The sequence below is a fragment of the Pimephales promelas genome, chromosome 18, assembly GCF_988280905.1.
Source record: "Pimephales promelas chromosome 18, fPimPro1.hap1.1, whole genome shotgun sequence".
Lineage (NCBI taxonomy): Eukaryota > Metazoa > Chordata > Actinopteri > Cypriniformes > Leuciscidae > Pimephales > Pimephales promelas.
The window spans coordinates 25,775,991-25,801,646 of NC_142786.1; the positions used below are offsets into that span (position 1 = coordinate 25,775,991).

The 25,656-nt window shown below is 37.7% G+C and overlaps 1 protein-coding gene across 2 annotated transcripts in view; it reads left to right on the forward strand.

Annotated features, from left to right (window-relative positions):
* col8a2 (collagen, type VIII, alpha 2) overlaps nucleotides 1–25,656 on the forward strand; it is a 129,792-nt gene that overhangs the window by 40,803 nt on the left and 63,333 nt on the right. Inside the window, exon 1 of one of the 2 annotated variants that reach the window (XM_039680639.2) lies at nucleotides 16,220–16,865. The exons of the other annotated variant lie outside the window; for it this stretch is intronic. The gene's annotated coding sequence lies outside the window, so the exon portion shown is untranslated. Of the gene's footprint in view, nucleotides 1–16,219; nucleotides 16,866–25,656 lie in introns of those variants that run through there. 2 annotated transcript variants of the gene reach the window in all.

The following is a 25,656-nucleotide window of genomic DNA, read 5'->3' on the forward strand; positions in this document are numbered from 1 at the left end:
CAATCAAATGAAACTCTACCGTAAATGCATCCTATAATTTGTCAGCGTTGAAGATTATTGTTATGAAGTACAGTACAACACCTGGACGCGCATCTTCTTAAAGGGGAACTAGTCAACTGTAGTCATTTCTTCACTGATTTTCACTTTTTTTCCCGCATGTTTTCATATCGAGCAGTGTGTGTGGGGTATATTTTCACAACACTGTCATAAAAAAACTCAAAAATTGTGTGGAGCTGTGTCTACCGAGTGGATACATCATACACAGTATCATAGAATGTCGAATTGCCACAAAGCACTTTGTGTTTCTCGCTTGTTCTCGCTTCACACAAGACTTCTATTTCCAACTTACCGGGACATTAGTTGCTTACTAGGTTGGTTTTCTGCCTGGGTCACCATTCTCTCCAGAACAATTTATTAAACCATTCAAATGATTTCTAAATACAGTAGTTTTATTAAGTTGAAATAGTTGCCAAGTGCCCCTTTAAAGCCTCTGTACTGCAAAACGCATTTTCCAAACAAAAGCATCATATTAGTACACATACAGTACACTTATAGTAGCTTGACTACAGCTTGACATTGCATAAGCTACTATGGTATTTTTTAATTTAAGTAGGCCTACTATATAAATGTGAAGTATATAGTTTAATATTATGGTATCCACCATGATATTACCATCTGCTACCATTTCTGATGCTGACCATGATACTAGCATAGCATGCTACTTTTTTAAGGTTTTTTAAGCATCTGTTGTGAAATTCACTTAGGATGTTAATGGGTAACTAGATCGTCTATTTAGTAAATTCATATAGGCCTACATAAAAAGATGAAATTGTGAAAATTAAGATTATTAATGATTCTTTTGAACAAAATGAATTGAATAAAGAAGAAGAATCCCTGTGTTAAATAGTTTGAGGTTTAAACAGAATGTATACTGGAATGGACAGATGCATTCTTTCTGTTCTTTTTTAGAGGATAAAAAATTGCTCTTGAGGAAGATTAGAGTTGGCTTACCTTTTGCTTGCATGCATGCCTACCTCAGTAATTACAGCTAATGGGCCTGTCAATCAAGACAAGGACTGTTAATATTAAAGCTTGGTTATTGTACAGTTTCTCTGTTTATTTAATTTTTTTTTTACCAACCAGTTCTTGGCAGTTTTCATACGTTTATATAGCACTTTCACAACACATATTGCTCCAAAGCAGTCTTTAAAGTCAAAAAGAAGGAGAATAAAGTCAAGCCAAAGGCAACACTTGTAACTTGCAAGGAAACAATCTCTGTAGGAAGAAACCTTGAGAGGAACCAAATTTCAAATGAGCTTGCACATATAATCAATTATTTAAAGGCCAGATACAAACTTGCTAAAACATATTTACAATAATAGTCAGAGTTAAAATGTTTTTTCTTAAATAAATATAATAATTGGTGGTGTAGAGTCCACCCTGAACAACTGGATGTCAGACGACTTTATCAGAAGACCTGAATTTGAAACCTTATGGAGTGTAAAAGATACGTGGGGTCTTAGAAGGCAATTAAGAGCTTTATATTTTAGGAATGGTGTTTTATAATAGATTTGACAAAAAAAAAAAACCAACTTACCAGGTGAAATGGTCTTGACATGCTCAGATTTTCCAAATTTTTTATTTTAAACCAACTGAAGCTTGTTTATGGAAAGTGTAGGGCATCTGGCAAGTTTATTATAATAATCTAGTCTTTGAATTTCCTTTCCATTGGGCTCCATATCTTTGGCACTAGTTCAGTGAGCAACAACTTTCTTTTTTTACAGAAAATATGGTTAAAGGGGCAGATTAGATTGATTAAGAAAGACTTATTTTCTCAGGGTCTCTTGCACAATTCTATTTTATGACCTCAATTCACTAACCATAGTTGTACATCATTTGTAAACTAATACATATTTCATTTACATCACATAACCAGCTCCATATGTAGTTTTTTTCTTCTTTTTCTAATGTATTACACTTGCTCGATAGCTAACCTTGAACAGCACTGCACTTTCAATGTGGAACTCTCGGGTATGAGTCTTGTGAAACACGAGTCACGATAAAAGAGCTCAAAGACTAAGCAAGCCTAAAATGGAATGGCTGCTTCAGCAAATGTGTTTTCAGCTCATGTATGCTTTTGTTAACACCACCGATTAGGTTTAGGGTTTGTGGTACATTATTTTTAGATGCGATAGAGTTTTAACCTTTTAGCATCATTCATCGGACATTTCGCTTTCGGACTACCATGATAATGTAATAAAACTTAGCCAAATTCATGTTCATCTTTTTCGGATAAATCATAACGCTTAGCATCATTCATTGGATATTTCACTTTAAAAGTCACATGCAACATGCACTGTAATATTTTTAGTTTTTTTTTTTTTCAGAAATGATGAGCCTGCGTTGCTAAAGTGACATGACTGATGGAAGTGTAAGGTGCATTGCACACAGACCTGACTAATGTATAATAAATTTGTTGTCCATTATTTTCATAGTCGATTAACTATTTTATTGAGTTGTTGCAGCCATATTAAAACCGCAGAACATGGTATAGGCCCATCCCAGTCCCTTCATTTGGGAGCTCCTATTGCTGGAAAATATGTAATTGCGGTTGTAGAACAGAACAAGAAAATTTGAACAGAGAAAGAAATGCTCTCTGAATGTGAAGGGTAATTTTTAGCAGCCCTGTATATTTTCCCAAAGCCAACTAACTCATGTAACATATCGCTGTGCTGCGGCTATGAGCGCATGAACATTTTTCATCTGAACATTAGCTGGCCAAAGTACACAAGACAATTACGCTGCATTCAGTCTCTTTAGCTTTATACACAGAAACCAAGAGGTTGAACATTTTCCACCCTTTAGAACACTCCCATCCTCCCGGTGTCAGCTGAAAAGCAAAATCATCTGTCCTTTTTTCCTGTTAAAAAAAAAAGAAGTCTCTTCCTTGTTTTTCTTTCAGAATGTGAAAACTCTAGGAAGAGATTAAGGAGACAGAAAATGACACAGGATGTGATTAGAAAAGATCTCCCGTTTATGATTTTGTATTAAAAGTTTGCCAACTATTTTCTCCATGGAAGGAATGTTGTTCTAACCAGTTCCATGTGAATGGTCTGGAGGGGAATGCAGTCCAATGGTTGGGCCATGGATTAGGTTTTAAAATGACTAGGAAAGAAGTATGTAGAATGAGAGGAAAACATTATGTCTTTTTGTGTAATTTAGATGTGTTAATAAAGAATAGAAATGTCAACAGTGAAAGATTAACAAGGCATGCTGTTATGTTTCCTTATCTGAGGTCAAACGTTATCCATATATTGGTATTTATTTAATACGTGTACTTATAAATTCTTCAAAGTGGCATTCAAGTTCATTCGGATGAGTGTAGCCAATGAAATGTCTTTCAAAATGGTTTATGAAAATCATTCTTTCAAGTCAAGGATATTGCTTACTTTACAAGTTATTTTCACAAGCTCGGCCAGATGAGCAGAGTACAGATAGATGCAGATGAAAGTGTTTGTTTGTGCTGGCATTTGGCTATGTTAAATCTCTGTTTTTGGTTTTTATGGCTTTTGACATCAAAAAGACAACACAATCTCCCATATCTCTATAGCATGCCTTGCACAGGAGGTATGATAATAGCTAACGTCTGTCAATTGGGTAAAGGATTAATTATGTTTTTACATACGGACAAAGAATTGACGGGGCGAAACAGGAAATTTACCACATAAGAAATCTGTAATGGCCAAAGCCTTTAAACAACTAAATGTTTTGGGCTTTGCATTGAAGTCAAATGGACAATTGACTTAGCTTACAGGAACATTTTCCTTTTTCACTCGCTTGATGACAAGTAGTCTCGCATAGCCAGACCTTCAGACTTATGGCTGAAGACCTGGACTTTATAGCAGTCATTGGCCAAGGACCGCCCAAAGGCCAACCAATCACAGTTTGTGTTGTAACGCATAACGTCAATGTCCCTTCAATAACAGACCAGTGTGATAAAACTCTTGTACGTATTTTAAAGAGTCTGTTGCAAGCTTCACACAATTGTAAATCAAGCTTTTAGTTGATCCTGATAAGCACTCATTGTCACAGCTGTAAACACAACAGCTTTCTTCTTCCATGAGGGGGTTTGGCATCGTGGCATCTTTGTTTCCAGGTGTACCGTTAAAGATCACGACACGCCCACGTCTCCCGGAAATCCTGTAGAATGCAACTAATCAGATGCCGACAAGTGTTTCCTGTTAAGTGTGCCATCAGACGCTCAGCAAACAATCCGTGGGCGATGACGTGTGAGGCTGAGACTAGATGACATAGATGTGTACCATTCAGAATTTAATTAAGAAAGGCTTTTAAAATCAAGTTTAATCCCTGAATTCAAATTGATTTTGAATTAGGATAGCATGTAGAATTTTGATGCTTTCGGTGACGACTTTTGATGCCAGTGTTTGGTTCAAATAGTAGGTGTCAAAGTGGTTTCGAACTGTGTGCACCAGAGAATCAGCCACTGAATGAAAATCTTGAGTCCGCAGGAATATAGTTCTTATGTACTTCAGTACGGTTTGTATTAGATATGAAAACAATCCATTCTAATTTACAGAAATGAACCCATAGATATGTATATAAAGGCTTGATGTGTTACGGCTGTGTTTCCATCGTCATCACCGGCGGCCATCTTGTCACAGACAAGCTGATGTAAGATGAGTGGTCAGCACGAACACAAATACTCTTATCTCGTTGAAATCTTGACGGATTTACAAACGGTTTGGTTTCTTACAAACGTTATTAACGTGGCTATAATTATCTGGATGATTATACAATTTTTATTCATAACTATGCAGTGTCATAACTACATCTCTGACGTTTATAACAAAACAAAACGTTTGGAAATCGGTAGAAAATTGAGCAAGTTATGGTCATTTAAATAGTACATGTACCATTAACACAATGTTACGAGTGAGCGAGCTGCCTGTGACAAGATGGCCGCCAGGTGCAGACATCGACCTCCACTGGCCAGCAGCGTGGATGACATATCTAGCCTTTATATAGATATCTATGAGTGAACCGCTAATCATGACTTGTCATTCTCTATAATTTGCATCTTTGAATGCCCACCAGTCACACTAATTATTGTATAAACTAAAGCGTTTCCCATAGCTGCTTGTCTCTGAATAAATGCCTTTGCAGAGCAGCTCGCATTCTTTGCACGTGTAAAGTTCCCTTCTCAATTGAATTGTGAATGGTACGCATTCCTGTCATCAATCGGGCAAAAAAGGTCCTGTAACTAATGTCAAAATCATTGTGCCGTTTAAAGGCTCTTATCATCTTTCTGATGTGATAAAATTTCCCTTTTGTCCTGTCCGAGGGGTTACTAGAAACTCAGCATAACGGTGGCCATCCATAAGTTGGGGGGGGGGCAATGATGGATTCATTGCCCCCTAAAATCACATTATGAAGTACCTGTGTTTCTTCATGGTGTCTACATTTCTCTACAGCACTCAACAAGAGTTAAAGCTATTGTTCTGACTCCATTGGGCACTAATTCGCTAAGTACTCAGGCACAAGTTGGATTGGACACCCCTGAATGATGAACTATCTTTGATGAACTATCACTTCAAGTTTTTTAAAAGCTAGTTACAACATTTACCATCCATACAGAAAGTCAGTTCTTAGAGGTTTTATATTCAGTCGCTGGACAGTATTGACAATTCATAGGGAAAGATGGTCTGCTGGAAAACACGCTCTAAATTCTCACACTTATACAAGGCAGCCAGTAGAAAAAGACTTTTCATTGTATTCACTTATTACATGCAGCTCATCGGTTTCAAAATGATCATTTGAAAATCTAATTTTCCACCAATCTAATTTCCTAGCTGAGGTCCTTTCGTGTTTGTCATAACCCATGCAGGTCTGCTCGTTTAACGTTGATGCTCTGTCAACGAACAAAAATAATGTTATAAGAGTGTTTATACTGTTATATCGGCCTGGTGGTCATTGTTGAGCCTAGATCAACCTTAAATAAAAATGCCATTGCGAAACCTTATGTTTTCCTGGTAGACAATGGCCTATTTAATGTTCAGGAGAAGATATCTAAATTTGTTATTGCTCTTACTCATTCAAAGCTACACGAACCTTCTTAGTCTCCAAGGCATGTACTGTAAACTTCTTAAATGATCAACAATTTTGACTTGGCACTTCTAATGTCAATCGGTGGTGGACAAGTTTAAAATGACCTTCATAACAATTTGCACACAGTGTAAATATTTGAATTTGGCATATGGATTGACTATGTCTCCTCCCCTTTGTCTTCTAAGCTTTAATGCGGTTTTCTGAGAGATAATGTTTACACATATATTCCTATCTCCACCTACAGAACTGATCCTATGCGAATTTGAGTTTTTATTAGCTTTCAGTGACTTGAAGTGGATGGTAAACCAGTTCTTCATGATGCCCACAGTATGAAGATTTGGGTGTGATGATCCATTTAACAAAACAACAATCCCTACACAAATAAAATGTTTCTTTTCTTAAATGCTAAACTTCAGAGTAACCCAGTTGTCTCTGCACTAGGACTTCTTAAGAGTATTGAGACACTTCGTGCTTTCTTAATCTTTGACAGGGTTCCCACGCATCCTGGAAATTTTGGAAAATGAATGACCAATTTTTCAGTCCTAGAAAACACATGGAAAATGAGAGTAAATATAAAATGTCCTGACAAATCTGCTTGTCTTGGAAAAATTTCATTTTTTTAAATGTTCTGATTAGTTAAAGAACAAACCATGTACTGAAACAATAAATTTTTCTTCACCCTAAAATGAAAAATAAGTCATCATTTACTAACCCATGGTGTTTAGTGTCGTATGCCCTTCTTTCTTTTTCAGACCACAAAAGGAGAATAAAAAAACATGTCCTGGCCATTGGTCTTCTTTGCACGGCTACGCGACGTGCGTGTTCGTGAGACTCCATTAGCGCCGCATTTCACTCCGACTCACCCAGAATAAGCACACAAATTTTGAGAAATCAAATACAAAGAAAAACGCGCCACGAATACAATCCGTGTACTTTTTTTCTTTGAGGTGAATAAACCCGTTGTGTTCGTCTGTCATTCTGACTGTCTCCGACAACTGGAGTTCAGGTCTGGATATATTCAACTCAAGGAAGAAAGTACACAGATACTTTTGGGGGATTTCTAGGCTTTGTATTTGATGCCATGTTTTTATTAATCTTGATTTCTCGCAACTTGTGTGCTTTTTCTGGGCGAGTCGGAGTGAACTGCGGCGCTAATAAAGTCTCACGAACACGCATGTCGTGCAGCCATGCACGGAAGACCATGGCCACTGTCAGGATTTTCATTAAATAATACATACAACTTCATGGAATCATTCTATGATACTTTTGCATTTTTTTTAAGCTTAATGTTGATTGCTCTTCACTTCCATTATATAGGACTTTTTTTATTTCTCCTTTTGTAGACTGAAAAAGAAAGCTTAGCTGCATTAGAACAACACCAGGGTGAGTAAATGATATCCATTTCCATTTAACTTTAGTCGCTGAAAGCGCAATGTTCACGGATGCTGAGTTTTGACACGGGAGAGAAGTGTTTTGAATTACACTGCATTATGACTGAATACTGTCAAAAATATATTGTAAATTAAAATAAAATTCAAATAAACTATATTGTTTTCTAGAGACAGGAATATATTAATTTAGGCCTTGAATCTGTCATCCTTGTCTTTTATTTTTGTCTTTATGAAATTTGAAATGTCTTGGAAAATGAGCAAAGAGTGGAAATCCTGTAGAGTCTTCTGTGCATGGTTACTTGGTCAGAACTCTTCTGGGTTCCTGGCGCCAAGATTGTCAGATGTTCTGCATACTGCCTGTTAATTAGTTGAGGTACAGGCCACAGATAAGATCAGGTTAACAGTCGAGGATATCCTGAAACCATCAATCAGAATCTTAACCATTTTAATCTAATTAGCCCATTGTCAAAAGCCCATTGTCAAAAAGCCCATTGTCAAAAAGGTAGACACCAACATCAACGAAAAGACTGGTCTTTTGGTTTGGACAGCCAATATTAAAACTTGTTTTAGAAGCATGTTTTGACTATTTGAATTGTAATTAGCCTATCTTGCTAATTGCTCCTGGAGAAGGGTGAGAATTAACCAACAGTTCTCAGATTAAAAGTTAAAGTTCTTCATACTACTGTATTTAGAGGCTTCAAACCTGAAACCCGTTAAGTTTGTGGTGGACGTAGTGCTACACTGCCAAATACTTTTGGAGAGAAAACCACCCTGAAACAAACAAACATGGTCTACAAATGACTGTGTTTGTGGCTAGACAAGAATTTGACAAAAATCTAGTGATTTCTGTGCGTCACAGAACATGTAGTGTGGTTGAATAATATGAGTGACTACATTTTAATTTCATTTACAGTCATACAAATATGTCGTTCTTTTTGTATGGGATTGCTTTACAGTTTTTGAAGATGCTCTCAAATTCTCACATTGAAGCTTCAACATAATTTTGTTTTGGTTGACATGTTGGTTGATCTGTCGTTCATAGGATATTGATGGGGCACATCTGATGGATTCATTGCCCCCTAAAATCACATTATGAAGTACCTGTGTTTCTTCATGGTGTCTTCATTTCTCGACAACACTCAACAAGGGTTAAAGCTATTGTTCTGATTCCATTGGGCACTAATTCGCACTAAGTACCATGAGTCAGGCACTCCTAATTGAATCATGAATTCAAACCCTCAAATTGAGATGGATAACACTGCTGTACTCTGCAGATGATGTGCTCATTTGGAAAACCACATCAAATTTCCAGAATTTTCACCCAGCTTCTCAGCCTTGTACTGGTCACAGAAAGTCTGTTTGGGCTCATTTGTAAGTTTGCCACCTCCATGGGTGGTCTAAAGTTCATATTTTTATGTTTGGTGTTTGCGCAGTGTTAAAGGGCTTTGTTTTTCTGGCACGTCTTTCGCAGCTCTCGAAAACGAGTAGACTGGCGTTTTCTTTTGCACTGCTTTTTTCTGAGGAACAAATGTCTGTTTTCAAAAATGTTCCTTTATAATGTCGGCCTCATTCTCCCCACATAAAATGCAGTCTGCTGGCACAGCCTTTACATATATGTTGACAGCACAGTGTTTATTCAACTTTTTGACAGCCTGTTTCAAGTTGTGTAGTCAAGTAGTTTCAAGTAGTCTTAATTTTGCGTCCATTTTCGTCTGTAATAGAAGTTTAGTTAAAGAATGCAAGCAGTTTTTTGATTTGGACTTCTAGTGTTTCAAACCAATTCGTTTTGCCTTTCTTGTTATGCTTGGCACATTATATTCTTTATTAACTGAGGTTATATTTCTCATTATGGAACAGCTTTTTTTTCATAAATGACAGAGGAATGATTTTCGAGATTCTCCATCCCAGACAATCTGAGAATAAAAAAATGTCACTAATTTTGGTAAAATGACGTTAGTGGAAGCAGCTGTTTAGGGAGGGATTCCTGTTGTCATTGAGGCCAGGCCATGTTGACATGGTTTCTCAGGAAACTAGGTGAGACAGGGCACTTGGATTCATGGTGAAGGGTCGTTACGGGATGATACTCTCAATCAGGGTCATGTACGACATAGGACATAGAAAGTGACAGAGGTCAGTGTTTTTCCCAGTGAGTCAGTTGATGAAGATTCATGCCATGCTTTTATTTACTGTCAACCAAAGTCTCAGTGGAAACTGGTGATGCAAAGAATGGACTGTAAGCGCTTGCTTTTTCTTAACATCTGTTGCAGTTTTATTGCACTGATTTGTTCTGTAGATATTTTTCCATTTAGTTTTTACATTTTTGTTTGTTTTTGTTGTCTAGTCTGGAAGGTTAGTCTGGACATCACAATGGCTTGCATTATTGTTGACTGTTTTTCAAAAATGTTGCCCCCTTGTGTGCATAGTTCAAACCACAGTGCTGGTGCCTGCAGTGTGCTTTTCTTCTGTCTTTTCCACACTTGGAAGTTTGATCGTAAGCAGTAAAATAAAAGCTGTGGCCCTTAAAATCCATCCATGTAAGGAATTTGGAATTGTGCCTGGGATTTTTAACTCGGGGAGTTTACGTTATTTATTCTAACATGATTGTTTGGGTTTTTGGATTTTGTTGCCCCTGCTGTGGAGGAAATTGCTCTCCTGCCTGCTGGTTTGAAAATAGAAAATTATTTTTTAAAAGAAAAGCAAAGTAAAACTATGATTTTTTTTTTTAGTTGTTGAACCCTTTCAATCCCAATTATCTCTTAAGTCTGCGGTTCTCATCCTGTGTCGCACGTGAATAAACATTTGAGGGGTAGGAGAGGCCGAAACATTCAATGCTCTGAGATAACAATCTGTGAAAGTGGAGCTCTTATCGGCAGCGTCCAGACATTTACAGTTTGTGTGCTTGTCTGCATGTGAGTCCATGCGTGTCTGCCTCTGCCTGTCAGTCATTTTCTGTGTAGTAGGCAATTATTATTACTACTACGATTATTGTTATTTTATTTTTGAGATTATAAAGCCTTGTTATTCTTCACTAATTGAGATTTTACTCTCACTTAGCCATAAACCACATAATAATTTCCAATACAATTCCCTGCTGTGGAACATAAAAGAAGATATTTTGAGACTTAGTGGTTTTTTTTGTTTGTTTTTTCTCCATACAAAGTCAATGGTAACCAAAACTGGTTATTAACGTTCTTTAAAACATCTTCTTTTTTGTTCCAAGAGAAAAAAAGTCACAGGTTTGGAATGACATGAGGGTGAGTAAATGCAATTGAAGTCAATGGTAATCAAAACTATCTGTTCTAGCATTCTTCAAAATATTTTCTTTTGTGTTTCGAGAGAAACCCTAAGTCATAGAGGTTTGGAATGACATGAGGGCGAGTAAAGTATTAAAAAAAATTCATTTTAGGGCAACTATCCGTTTAAGCATAACAGTCTAGATCAGGCTTTGCATGCAAACAGCTTACCAATACTTGGCTTTAAAAATAACTTATAATAACCTCCACATACTTAATAATAACCTTCATATACTTCAGTGTTTTGCCTTTTTGTTAGATAAAAATAAAAATACACAGTCATGCAGAGTATTTTTTAATTAGGAACTTAAATACTGAATTGCTTACTTAAAAACGCATAGATGTGATTCATTTCCAAAATGATACCGAGTACTTTTTATTGCACCTGAAGTGACTCAAAAATAGGGACCCACCTATATGAGCATTTTGGCTAATAACGGTAAGCTGATAATTATATCAGAAAGTGGAAATATCAAGTGTTTATATGCCCAAAAATTCAGTGCATCTCAACTTATGGTCAAGTTGAGTCTCCCTTTTGTTGTCTGAATGCTCATTTTGGATGTTTTCAGTTTAAGATTAACTACAAAATAGCTGGTCTTAAAAACGGCAACAAAGTACTATTTGTCATTTAAGGACATCAGACTTGCTGAAAGTAGGCTTTTAGTGCAATCGGTAGTGATGTAAACTCCCTCCTTTTTCTCCTCCCTTGTTAGGAATTCCCTAATGGTTCCTGTCATCTAGCCATAGTGCTTGTTTCCTCTTTCTCATCCAGCCAGAAGTAAAGTTTACCTGCCCGCTCTTCTAATCTATATCGTGCACTTCTAACCCAGAGAGAAAGGACAGTGTCCCTTCTGTCCTCCATATCTCTCAACCTCTTTAGTGCTCCTTTTATCAATGTAAAATAATTACCTTGAGGATACATGACTGAGGTACAAGATGGGTCAGGTAGAGCATCACTCTTCTCTTCTCCTGTGCCAGCCTGAGCCCTGGCAGCCTCACTAACCATATATAAAGGAATTTCTCTGAGAACTTTATATCAGTTTCATCCACATCTACCAGCAACACCAGCTACCAGATGCCAGGCATTCCACATTAAGGTTACAGGAGACAAAGGTTGGGCTACATCACCCGAATAATATGTCACATTGAAACTAAGCCAAGTGCCAGGGCTCTTCAGCCCTACTGAAAACAGTAATAGGAGTAAACCCGTAAGAGTGTGCATTTCACAATTTAAAAGAACTGTTTTCTAAGCTGAATTTTCAACAGCCATTACTGCAGTCTCTTCTGTGTCCACTGTTCCATAAGAAATCAGTCTCATTTGCTGCTCAAGAAATATTTATTCTGTTGAAAACAGTTTTTGTGGACATAGAAACCTTTCTTAATGTTATAAATGTCATTAGTTTCACTTTGAATCAATTTAATTTGTCCTTTAATGTGACTCACAATTTGTCCATGTTCACAAAGTGGCCACCTTGAAATATAGTGCCAGCACATTTAATGGTGGTTTTGCATCCTTTGTTATTTTGATTAGTAGTCTTTGGCTTGGTCCCAATGCATATCATCTTCATCATCTTAATGTTACGTTCATAAGCCCTCAAGACCATAGATATCCATAATAAAGGCTAGATGCCTTACGGCGGAGTCTCTATCGTCATCACCGGCGGCCATCTTGTCACAGGCAAGCTTTCTGGCGGGCTCTGTTGTTCCTGATGTGAGATGAGTGATCAGCACCAACACAAACACTCTTTTCTCTGTGAAATCTTGACGGATTTACAAACAGTTTGGTTTCTTCATTAACAAACATTATTAACGTGGCTACAATTCTGGAAGATTATTTATTTATACACTTATTATTCATAAGTAAGACGTTTAACAAACCAAACTGTTTGAAAATCGGTAGAAAATTGAGCAAGTTATGGTTATTTAAAAATTACATGCACCATTAAACACAATGTTACGAGTGAGCGAGCTGCCTGTGACAAGATGGCCGCCAGGTGCGGACGTCGACCTCCATTGGCCAGCAGCGTGGATGAGACATTTAGCCTTTATTATGCATATCTATGCTCAAGACAACCTTAATTTATAAATTTAAATGACTGTTTGGGGTTCAGTGGTTGTCTAGTGCCTCTAGTGGTGTGCTGGTGCCTTTTCCTTTGGTTCCTCGTTCCTAATAGCTCTGCTGAGAGGTAATGGGCTGTGAAAGTGCTTAGGTTCCACCCAAAACATATTAACATACAAGGACACAGTGGGTCCTTCAGTAAAACACACACAGGCCCACACATGAGCTTTGACTCAGAAAACTGGAGCCTTGGGTGGGGTGTCAACCGTCGCAGGTGTCACAGCTTACTTTTAGCAGTCGTTCCTGGCAGTCGTGTAAAGCAAAACAGCTTGTCTGATGGAATGCCATGGCATTCAGATTTGTGATGGCTGTTTATTTTTATATACTTCGCTCACGGAACATGACAGGGTAAAAGAGTAGGGAAACTCCTACTCGAAACTACCAGGAGTGTTTCCATGGGTCAATTTCACCTTGTAAAGGCAGGGTGGAGGTGGTGAGGTCAGCTGGTTTGTGAATGAGCTCCAGTGGCAGGCCTTCCCTTCTACTCCCCAAGTCACTTCACTGAGATGTGTAAAAAAAAACACCCTGACACCTGGGTGTGAATGGTAGCCTGCGACTCAAAACCGCACACACAGGATACTATTGATGACATCACGAGAAGACGCACAGAAAACTCATCCGTTCCTCTGTAAAGATCTGTAAGGGCCTCTTCAATGCAAGTAAGAATTTCCGATTCCCCATTTGTTGACACTGATGATGTCATATGATTAATGAGCCCATATTATGACAGCTGTTGATTCACAATCCTCAAAATAGGATAAGTTTTTTTTTTCCTATAAGTTGTTGAAAGTGTCTTTCTTATACAAATGTGTAATTTTTTTATAAAGCAACGATTCTCCACAATTTTGACTAAATGGCTCACAGTTTTCGAGACACCATGATCTTTTCCATTTGACTTTCTCAAGGTCTTCTTCTTCTTCTTTTTTTTTTTTTTGTTAATTGTTCCTTTACCAGTGACATTGAGTAGTTTCATAAATCCTCCATCAGCTACAGTATAGCAAGAACAGACTATGTTCCAGTCCAGACATTTCTATGGACAATAAAGTGAATTTAATCATGACCTGAAGTGGTTCATTGAAGGATCCTTGACTATTTACATTGGTTAATGGCATGATCAGCAGCTAAGATTAGTAAGTTAAGTTTAAGAGAAAAACCGAGGTCTGTTTTCCCTTTGCAGAGCCCTATACATACTCATTTCAATATCTGATAATCTTTGAGTGACTCTCGTTGAGAAAATTGCTTGGATAGATCAAACAAACCGGCAAAGAACATGAAAAGCCATTGCTATTAAAGTTTGTGGCTAATGATGGTCTTCAAAGCCCCCAACCCACTGAGGAGAGCGGTCATTACAAAAATATGCTTATCCTCATAGGAAACAGTTCACCTGGTCATGAAAACTAAGAGCTTAGTCTCGCCCCACTCCTTTTAATCACGCATATTCAGAGGTAGCCAACAACATGGCTCAAGAACACAATAGGTTATGTTTATCCAGCACTAGTAAAGGTTTGAATTCACACGAAAACACTAAGCTTACTCTTAATGGAATATTTGGGTTCAATACGAGTTAAGATCACAGCATTTTTGCCACGTCGATTGCCCAAAAAAAGTATTTATTAAAAAAGAAAAGTCGATGGGCTTGCAATGTAAGAGAATGGCGCCACTTTAAAAGCTGAAATGTGAAGATTATAAATTTATCAAATGGACCTCAACCTGAAATGGAGCATATCAACCTGAAATGCTCCTTTAATCAAGTAGTGTGTATGTATTTTTCTATAATTTTAAGTCGAATTCATACTGCACCAACCAACGCAGACAGTCACATTCTTCATGTTTTGTTGGATCAGTATGTCATCCTTTCTGATGTCAGTTGCCGTTGGTAGACACTTGTTTTCGAGTTGTCAGATTACAGTATATCATCTCTTTACGACAAACTAACTAATATCTGGTGACTCCAAAACAAGTGTCTGCCAATGGCAACATACATTGACTGGGGTATCATACTGATCTAACAAAACATGAAAAATATATCTGTAATGTTGGTGCAGAGTGAATTAGCCCATAATTTGCTTAATCACTATCAGGTTTTATCATGCTGGTTAAAACCAATGAATTGCTGAACACAAATGTGTTTTCTTGACCTTTGTGTCCAACTTTCAAAGCCCACCATGTGAACGTAGTGCATATAAACAGGTCAGTAATTAGCCGCGTGCCTCTTTATTGTCTGTTCCATTACTTACGAGACACACAAACTCAGATTAGCATCTGATAACGCACCTAATATCCAACCATGTCAGGGGCTGCATGGATGGAAGGTATCCAGTGCCTAGTCTTAGCCGTAGCTCCCTCTGAGCACAATGCCCCACTTGTTGATCCGTCTCCTCTGGCATTATCCAAAGCTATATCAGGCCCTACCCGAGGCTTCAAATCCCCCATTTTTCAATGTGCGCTCAATCTAATCTTGAGTTTTTTGATTGGATATTATGATAAAGTTGCTGTTGCAAATGATCTACAGTTCGTATATGTTGCACAGTGGCTAATTGGAACTGAATGAGCTCATTGTTGTTGGGATCAGATTAGGAGCAGAGCGCCACGATGATGGTTCATTTAGGTCTAGATAACATATTCTGTAACAGTGGTTGTTCTTACACACTCTTCACATAATTATCCAAAATAATTAAGGGATTTTTTTTCTAGGAGAATTCAAATCTGGTAATAGGGGCTATTAAGTGTGTTAATGTGTATCTTGAATGGTAGCCTCAAAACGTTGCTTTACACATTCTGAATTAAGCATTTGTACATATTATCATAGCAATTCATCCGGGAAAGGTTTCACTTGGGAACTGTTGTAAAGTGGTTCACAGTCTAGATCAGTCAGCCAAGAAATGTAATCTCATCTCATAAAACTGATTGGTTTAATTGGCTGGGAGTCTGGCGAGATTACTCAAAAACAGACTTCCACTGTACTTATTGCTGCATACGTGCTTATAATCTTGTGCCGGAACGTTTAGGACAGCAAATTTGAGGCTTTTTGTAAAGGAATGCTTTCGATGAGGTGAAATCGATGCACCGCGAGCTGCGCCAGCACAGCGTGAATTTTCCAAAAGGTGCTTTCTGGGAAAGATTTGTCTGTTTGTATGAGTGCAAGCATTTGTTTGCAGATGTTTATGTTGGAGGTGGGAAAACAAGAGCTTAAATGGTTACCGGGAAAAGAGGAGGGGTGCATATCCATCCCTTTACTCCACCTACCCCACCCCATCCTCTACACTGCTTCCTTATTCTACCCTGGCCGCAGACACTTGCCTTTTATATGGAGGGTACCAGTGAAACAATCCACTCTCTCTGTTTGGAAAAAAATACTTGCAAGAAAAGAGACTGGGAGCTTCCAGGTGCTTTGCCCCCAGTTAAAAGCCCTTTAAGGAGGTCCTCTTCTTGCCTGGAGTCAGGAGAGCCACTGCCTAGTGAAGTCGAGCACCCTGCCTCTCACATTCTCCCTCTCCCTCTCTCTCTTTCTTTCTCTCTCCCTCCTACTTTCCACCCTGTAAGAGTGCACAGAGATTCAGAAGGTGCGTCTGAAATCTACTTGTATCCAGTCTGGAGACAACACCACAAGGACTTTTTTCCCCTTCACTGCGACAAGCACATGGACTTAATTTTCTCCAGAGACAGAAGTAAGAACAAGAACCAGATTGGCACCTGCCATTGAGAACCAGAACTTTCTCTAGAGTTGTATTTGTCCTTTCTACTCGTATGTAAACACTGTTTGACTGCGACCAAGTGCCAAGGCATTCCTGAGTCTTCCCTGTCTGCTGGGTTCCCATCACATCTTCTCGAGTTATTTCTCCAGAGATGAATGTCTGAAGAGGGAACACAGAAAAGAAACCACCTGACCTGCAGAAGTTACCTGCCTGAGAAATTGAGGTGAAACAAAAGGGGGAGGTAAGTTCATATCTGAATCTTTCATTTTCCTTCCCTCTGGGTGCAGGCGTATGTCATCTTTGAAAATGTTTTTCATATCCCGTTGCTTCACAGCAATTGAATCCAAATGCAAGACGGAGAAAGAGAGAGAGAGAAAGGGAGGAAAAACAGTTGGGTTTACATCTCAATCATGAGACCAACATAATTCTCGGCGCACTGCTACACACAAGGCAGATTAACTGAATGTTTAATGCTCTAGCCCCATTAATCTCTGCAAACCATGTGGCGTATTTTTCTAAAGAGAGCCATGTGGCTACCATTTCATTTATGCTGATGCTGGATTGTGTGTGCTTGTGGCTGTTGTGTGGTTCAGGTAGTGTGGTAGGTCACACAGCTGTTTTGAAGTTGGAGAGGGAGAGAGTTATATAACTGCAGCAGCCTCGCTCTAACTGACACCTGGGACTGTTCGGTCTGCACTCTGTTGCGCACCAATGCCACTCACTTAAGTTTTAGCTCCACCCACAGGATTCTCAAGCCCCTGCCTACTTTTCAGCTTCAGAAATTGATGCGTTTTGACCTTTTAGGCAGTCCACTTCAGAGGTTAAAATGTCACTTTCAATCAGCTTGTTTGAAAGTCAACATGAAACCAAATTGTAGTATTGCATGTTTTGCCCTGTCAGACATAGTCCACTTCAGAGGTAAAAATCACATATTAAATAGTTTCTTTTAAAGTCCACATGAAACCAAAATTGACCCTATTTATTATTAATAAAAAAAATGATTATGATGATTATTATTATTACTTAACAAACATTCATTGTCCTATTGAATGATTCCTTGGTTCCCATTCTTCATTATTTTTTCTCAGCCACTCCTCTCCAACCACCTGCCTTTGTTTTCATATATACTGCAACGCCAAATTTTTCACGATCCAATCAGTTTTTATGCATAAAATTAGTCCCACCTTACATTGTTTCTCTTTTTAAAAAACATATGTCAGGTTATTGAAGTATTTTGAGTCTTGTTGACTTGAGTGGAAAAGTCTTTAGATGTAGCTTCATTAGCAGTAGTTATGTTCTCACATCAGCAAGTTTTGTACATGATGTTATGTCACAATATGTCAAAAAAAGGTCTAAAAGCTTTTCTTAAGCTTTTCTACACATAATCAACTACTGCACATGGCATGGGCTCCATGCTGCAGTCTTAATTTCAGACGGAGAGTGAGAGAGAACTGTGAGAGAGAAGGGAATGTGCTTTCATAATACATTCTTCACCAAGAGCACTGGGGAATAGTATTCAATAATACTTTTTTCTCGTCTGAGTAGCAGGGCCCAGCTTCTACAGAACTGAAACAGACCCAGTCTGGAAAAGACGACATGCTTTCTTCTAAAAACATTTGGCGCCTCAGCATGATGGCTTTCAGGAGGAGAAGCGGTTTAGGTCTGACTGCAAACTTGTGCCGTTAGCGCTACCACATTTACACAAGCCTCCGAGGTGACCTGAACCCCTGAGTGGAAAAAAGAGGTTAGAGAAAGAGTGTCTGAGACACTCCACAGAGCGAGGGCCCATCATCCTCCTCACACACTTCCGATTCCTGCGGCTGGAAATGGTCCAAAGCTTCTAGATCATGGGATGCTGTCTCTGCTTAGTCATTTGTGAAGTATGATGTGATTTTATGATGGATGCGTCTCATCTGGTCCTGTTATCAGGAGATGCAGCAGCTGAGCGTCCCACCTTTCTGTGTACAATTACAGCGATAGCTTCAATCTACCAAACACCTAACTCCCTCAAACATACTTTGTCCCTTCTTTCCATATGTGCATTTCAGTTAGGTGAAGCCAAGGAGATCTTTAATACCTGCAGAAAGCTATGCGTTTTGCATTAGCAGTTTATCTTTCAATTTTAAGGCCGGATTCACATATAGCGCCTGAAAACGCTGGGCGCGCCGCATTCTCCTTTTTCCAAAACGCTAGGGCGGTTGCGCTCTGGTTGGTTCTTGTCACGTGACCTATTGTGCGCTTATGGTGTGCTTGCGGCATTCTGAAAAGTTGAGATGTTTTTATCTTGATGTGGCGCGGACGCGCTTTGAAAAAACGAGCGCGTCGCATCCATTATGAGCGCGCATACCACGCGTCTACATTTCGAAATAACGAACTTGAGCGCGCAAAAGATGCGATATGTGAACCCAACCCGTTCTCATCCCAAAGCGCCATATAGGACGCTTTTGCAAAAGCGTAAATATCCAACGCACATGGCACCCTTTAACGTCTAATGAGACGCTTCGGTTAATGGTTAAGTTTAGGTATGGTGTAGGGTAAGGGTTAGACCACTAGGGGGCGCCTTCTGCTCAAATATATCTGCGTCTCATTTCACGTTAAAGGGTGCCATGTGCGTTGGAAATTTACGCTTTTGCAAAAGCGTCTTATATGGCGCTTTGGGATGAGAACGGGCTCGTGAACCGGCCCTAAATCTGCCTTTTTTGCTCATTGGAACACAGAACTTTTTCAGCCAATTACATGAGCTGAAAATTACATCATGAATAGTCCATTTCATGGTTTTTAAAGGGATAGTTCTCCCAAAAATTGCTAATCCATAATTTACTCAACCTCATGTCATTTACAATCCTGTATGATTGACTTTATTCTGTGGAACACAAAATAATACACTTTTATTATATGAAGAAGATTGTTTTTTGCTGTTTTAGTCCGTATAATGAAAGTCAGTGGGGTCTAAAACAATATTAGACCAGTGTTATTTTAGGATTATTTATGTAATATTAGAGATTTTATTCATATTTAGACTTTTTTTATTTTTAAGTTTTAGTTATTTTTGCGTGCTTTGTTTTTTTGTTTTATTATTTTTTGGTTTTTAATACTTCTAGTTAGATTTAATCAAAAATCTGTTTTAGTTTTAGTAACTTGAGCACTTCAACAAATGCTTTTTTTTTTTTTTTTTTTTTTTTAGTTAAATAACTTGTGCGTGTGTGTGTGTGTGTGTGTGTGTGTGTGTGTGTATATTAATTATTATATTTTGCTTGTAGAATTTTTTTTTTTTCTGGTCCAGATAGTGTAGTTATGTTATCTACCAGCAAGGGCTAATGGGGTCATGCTAAGCAGCCAAATTTTTACTACTTGGGCAAAGTACACAAAGGCAAATAGTTTGGCAGTGTGAGGTCGTAATGGCGAGGCAATGTTGTAACCATGGATGCCCACCTTTGGGATGTCCCAATAACTCTGCTGACTGTGTTTTATGATGTCAGATAGCTCTGCCAGGTTGGGGCTGATGAAATGCATTTTTTCTTTATTACATTACATGACTCCAACCAACCTGATGGAGGCTTTTATATATGGACCATTCATAATCGGTGCACATTCATTGGTTGTGCTGCATGGTCAGTAAGCCTTTGTCCCTTTCCAACCGTCTGCCTTTTTAATTCCGAGGCAATTTCACTCACTCAATCTCGTTTATAAGCTATTAAAATCAATCGTGGATGTTGGAGACTATATTTCCCTGTGCTTTAGATCCCTATAGCTCAAGGTGGATGTAAATGTTTGCCCTGGAGAAGCCATATCTGAGAAATAAAAAGAAGCAAAGCTTGTATCCAAACCATTATGGATGTCTCTTTTCATTCAGCATGTAATGGCTTACTGCAGATCCAATTCCCATTTGAGTTTTTATTTTGTTTTACCGTGCAACAGAGGAAAATGATACGAAATCCATTACATATGCTCAATCAGTGGGAGAGACTAGACAGAGGACCTGGCCCAATGCAGACTGAGAAGCATATGGGAAATGTTGGACACATCAGGTTGAACTTTTACTTTGGGTTTATGAGAGGCGATGTCTTGTATTTGCAGCCAGCGAACCCTCACCAAAGGTGAAGGAATACACTAATCTTTATAACATGGGATAGGACTGAGTGTCAAACTTATAAAGTATTTGGATTGTCATAAACTGTCTCATGGAGATTCTTCTTTTTTTGTATTATTCATAGTGCTTCAGATGTTTGTTTGCCAACTGAGATGTGCATTCCAGCTCTGTTCTGGACTGGTAAGAAGACCAGTGATCCACATGGATTTTGTAATACAGTGAGTGCCACTAGAGGGCAGAGTTGCTGACCTTGACTGAGCAACCAAACCCCAGCATGGGAATGTGAGCCTGTGCCACTGGTGCTGCTGTGTGTACATGTGAGCATTTTTTTGGTGACAAAGGCCTATTTTCTTAAAATGTGTAAAGTGAAGCTTTTAAAAGATTACAATTCTTGGTTATTTTTATTTGTTTGTTATTGCATCTTCAAAATTATGTGTTCATTGGTAACACTTTACAATAAGGTTCTGTGTGTTAACAACAGTCATACATAAAATAACAGTGTACAGTTATTTTTATCAAAGCATTTATTAATCTTGGTTAATGTACATTTTACATACTCTAATACATTTTTAACATTACAAGTAAAGTAAAAGCTCTTGATGAGCTTTATTAGTCTGACTTGTTTTCTAATTGACTTGAAACTAAGATATTTAAGGGATAGTTCAACCAAAAATTCTCATTTATTCACTGTGTATGACTTTCTTTATTCTGTTGTACATAAAATAAGTTATTCTTGGTTTTGTGGAGGTTTTAATGAATGTCCATACAAAAAAAAAAAATGTACCTATATTTCATTTAAAAAAAGTTTAGTTCAGTTGCTGCCTTAAATTTAAGTAAAATAAAGTTAGCTGCCCAAGTCATTTTAACTTAAATTATATTAAATTGACTTTCAAATCTCATATAACTTATAATATTATACGTATATATATATATATATACTGTATATATATATATCTATCTATATATATATATATATATATAATTTACATTTTGTCATTTAGCAGACATTTTTATCCAAAGCGACTTACATCTGAGGACTAAATCAAACAAGTAATTTGTGAAGAGGCAATAACAAAAGAAGTGCTCAACAACACAAGAAGTGCTCAAATATTATGATATTATAAATATGAACTATTTAAATGTAAATGTTTAAGCAAATTAAATATTATAATATCATAATATTTAATTTGCTTAAATATTATGATATTATAAATATGAACAATTATTTTGATGAGTTAAAGTAATGTAAAAGCATATGTTGTCATGACTCATTGATCAAATACTTTTTTACACTGCACAATGGAACTCAATGTTAACCAAAACTGTTTGGTTACTATTTATTTTTATTTTTTTATCAGTGTTCCACAGAAGAAAGTCAGTCACACTACATCAGTTTTGAATAGGATGAGTGGCTTAAATTATTACAGCATTTTACATTATTGGGTGAGCCATCACTTTCAGATAGGTTTCTTGAATGCCTTTGCTATAATTAAAACAAGTGGGGGGAAATGATAAGAGGAGCAAAACTTGAAAAAAAGTTGATCTTGCTTCAAATATTTGGTATTTTTCCTGTATACAAAAATACCCATTAAGAATAGGAACATTTGTTCTCCTACAGTTTGAGTTATTTTTGGATGTAGTGGAAGTTTATATGTACTTTGGTTTTGCTATGCCTGTGAAAAAAAAACTCTGTATAAATGAATATTAGTTCATGTAACAATATACAATAGCAAAAATAGCTGTTTATGATCATTAATCATGCATTAACTAATGCCTTAACTACTGTTTACCTGCTTTGTTTGGCATACGACCATGTCATACTCTGCTATTTTGAACATTTCAATGCTGGCAGAAAGGTGCTTCTCATCAGCCGTGTGGTAACCTTCACCTCTTTTATTTGGTGTTCACTTTAAACAGGAAATGAAGGAGAATACCACTCATGCTCTGGGAAAAGCATATGCCTGACCGTGTTACGTTCCAGGAACTCACGCCCCCATCTCTCACCATAACCATTTACTTCTAGATGTTTTTCGCTCACAATAAGAGAGAGGAAAACAGTCCAGTTCAATGGTGCTACAAGGCAAGCGGTACATTCCTTTGAGGAACTGTGCAAAGTCTGTGTGATGATTCGTTCCTTCCGCCCGTTCTCCACTTAAGGTATAATGGACGAAAGAAAAACAGCGAATGAGGAATTACCCTCAAAGCTGTTGGAAACAGAGCTTTGGCATAAGCCTCCTCTGCAATCAGCAACGTGCTTAGCCTGCATCCGCGATTAGATGAAGGTGCGTGCGTCTGTGAGGGAGTCTGTGAACATCTTAGACCTGAACGAAAAATGCCCTGCCGGTGGCTCAATCAAACATCCTGTTGCATAAGGCTTCTTTCCAGTGGGTTGTGCATGAATTGGTCTGGACAGGAAAAGAGGTGCAAACACATCCAGGAAAGGAGAGGTTATCTGTGCAGTAGGCCAATAGGTTTATTCTATGGGCGCTAGGGTGTAAAGATGTCAACTGTTTGATTGATTGAGGAGAAAGGTGTACTGCCCTGAACAGATGTGTCGGTTTTGTTATTCTCAATAGGACACAAATGAACACATGCTTGCGGAAATGAACAGCTTTACTTTAAGTCTGATGAATGCGGCACAGATCTGGGCTTAGACTCAGGGCTGATTTGTAATATCACAAATCACTTCCAACTATGGGAATGCACTCATTTTCTTGGGCCCTATGAAATCCTTTTTATGTTTTCCCAAATTCCTTTTTAGAAAATTTTTCCGCTTTAATCTTTCGGGCCTTCCTTTTAACGTTTAAATTGCGTTTTGGGCAATCAAACTGTACATCCAATGAACTGAAATCATGAAACTAATACAATTTAACAACAATTCATTAAAGTTGAACAAAAATTATCATAGGAAATTAAACAAAGTTTTTTTGTCGATAAAAGTGCTGCACAAAAGACTTTTATTGTTAAAATTAAAACATGAAACAAGAAATATTAATTATTCCATAAAAAATAAAGTATTAATGTTAGTATTAATATTACATTGAGGCGTAGCTAAATTATTCTGTACAACATATACTTCTGTCACAATTTCTTCATGTTAAACCTAACTTTTATTTTGATGGGTTACCGCAAAGACCTTTGAGTTTTGCTGCGTGATGATATGATATGACAATAGTTTTTTTCTCAAATGAAATGGATAAATGCTGATGAAGTGACTCTCAGAGCTGCTCTGGAGATGAAGCTCATGTATTCATGTCCTCATAGTGAGACGGCAGACGCTGAAAACACCTCAAGCGTCACACGTTCGTCTGTGTCTGTGTGTGGTGTGAATGAAACCGCACGTCTGTGACATTCATTCACACAGAGACATGCAGAACACGCAGAATCAATATTTAAATAGCCTTTTTGCAGCTTAATATTGAAATTCCGCGTTATACAGTAGATTCCGTTTTTAGGACTGGATTCTGTGATTCTGTCCACGTTTTCCGATTAAATTAAAATTGGTAAATGCGGACAGAGATTGAAAGGGCCTTAATTAATTCATTGCATAAATTAAAGGGTCTTAATTATCTTAATCTGTATCTCTCTTTCTATTTCTCTCTTTCTCTCTGTATCCATACATACATTAAAAAAACTTACATACATACATATTTTGTGGGCGTTATTTACTTTTTACTTACTTTTTCCTTATTTTAAGCATAATCCTCAGTAGAATTAAAGGGATAGTTCACCCAAAAATGATAATTCTGTCATCATTTATTCTGCCTCATGTCGTTCCAAACCAGTCTATGCAACCACCACCTTGATGCTTCAAAAAGTTTATTAAAGAGATTGTAAAACTAATCCATATGAATCAGGCAGTCCAAAAAGAGACTTGATCACTTTAAATTGATGAACACATTGAATTTAGAAAAACAGAAGTTCAACTTAACCTGTGAGAACGAACCTCAAACGAGCTGCGTAACACACGAGAATGAACCTCATTGGTTCTCGCACATCAAGAAAACATGCTTGAGCTTCTGTTTACCACAACTGATGAGTGCGTTGATGAATGTTTATATGTGATTAAATATGCTTATAAATGTGTTTATAACATGTTTATAACATAAAGAAATTGTGTTTTTTCAGAAAATTAGTTTTACAATCTCTTTATGAACTTTTTTTCAAGCATCGAAGTGGTAGTTTATTTGGACTGTAAATGGAGGGACCGAAATCTCTCAGATTTCATTCAAATATTTTTATTTGTTTTCCGAAGAGGAAACAAAGGTCTTGCGGGTTTGGAACACCATGAGGATGAGTAAATAAAAAAATAATAATAAATATAGCTGCGAGCAGCGATGGCGGGCCCAAGCCGGAGGCACCGCAACCCCGGTTCCTTTAGTTACCTAAAGGCACCCGGGTGGCGGTGCCGAAGGCTTTGGCCCTTTCATGATTAAATGTTAAAACGGCTTGCCATACTCTGTCATTTCGACTAGTCACAATTATGTTACAGATATCTTAAATGATAATACAAACTATCCAAAGTGTAACGACTAGACAGAAAGACTTTGTTGATATCTACAATGTTAATTCCGGACAGGCAAACTTAGCTTTTAAATGTTAAAAGGGCTTGCCATACAGGGACGTAGGCTCAGAGAGAGGCTCACCATATTCAGACCAAAATATCTGACTTCCTCTTGGTCTGAGCTAATGACTATGTATTAGAAAGTTGTACGGCTTGAGGAGTACAATGTATATACCGATTTTTGTAACTGTAGATAAAACTAACAACCCCACTTTTAAGTATATATATGGTGCCTTTAGTGTTATTCTGCACGACGTGCAAAAACTTAACCCCCGCTTTTTTAAGTATATATATATATATATATATATATATATATATATATATATATATATATATATATATATATATATAAAGAGGGTTATTCTGCACGACGTGCAA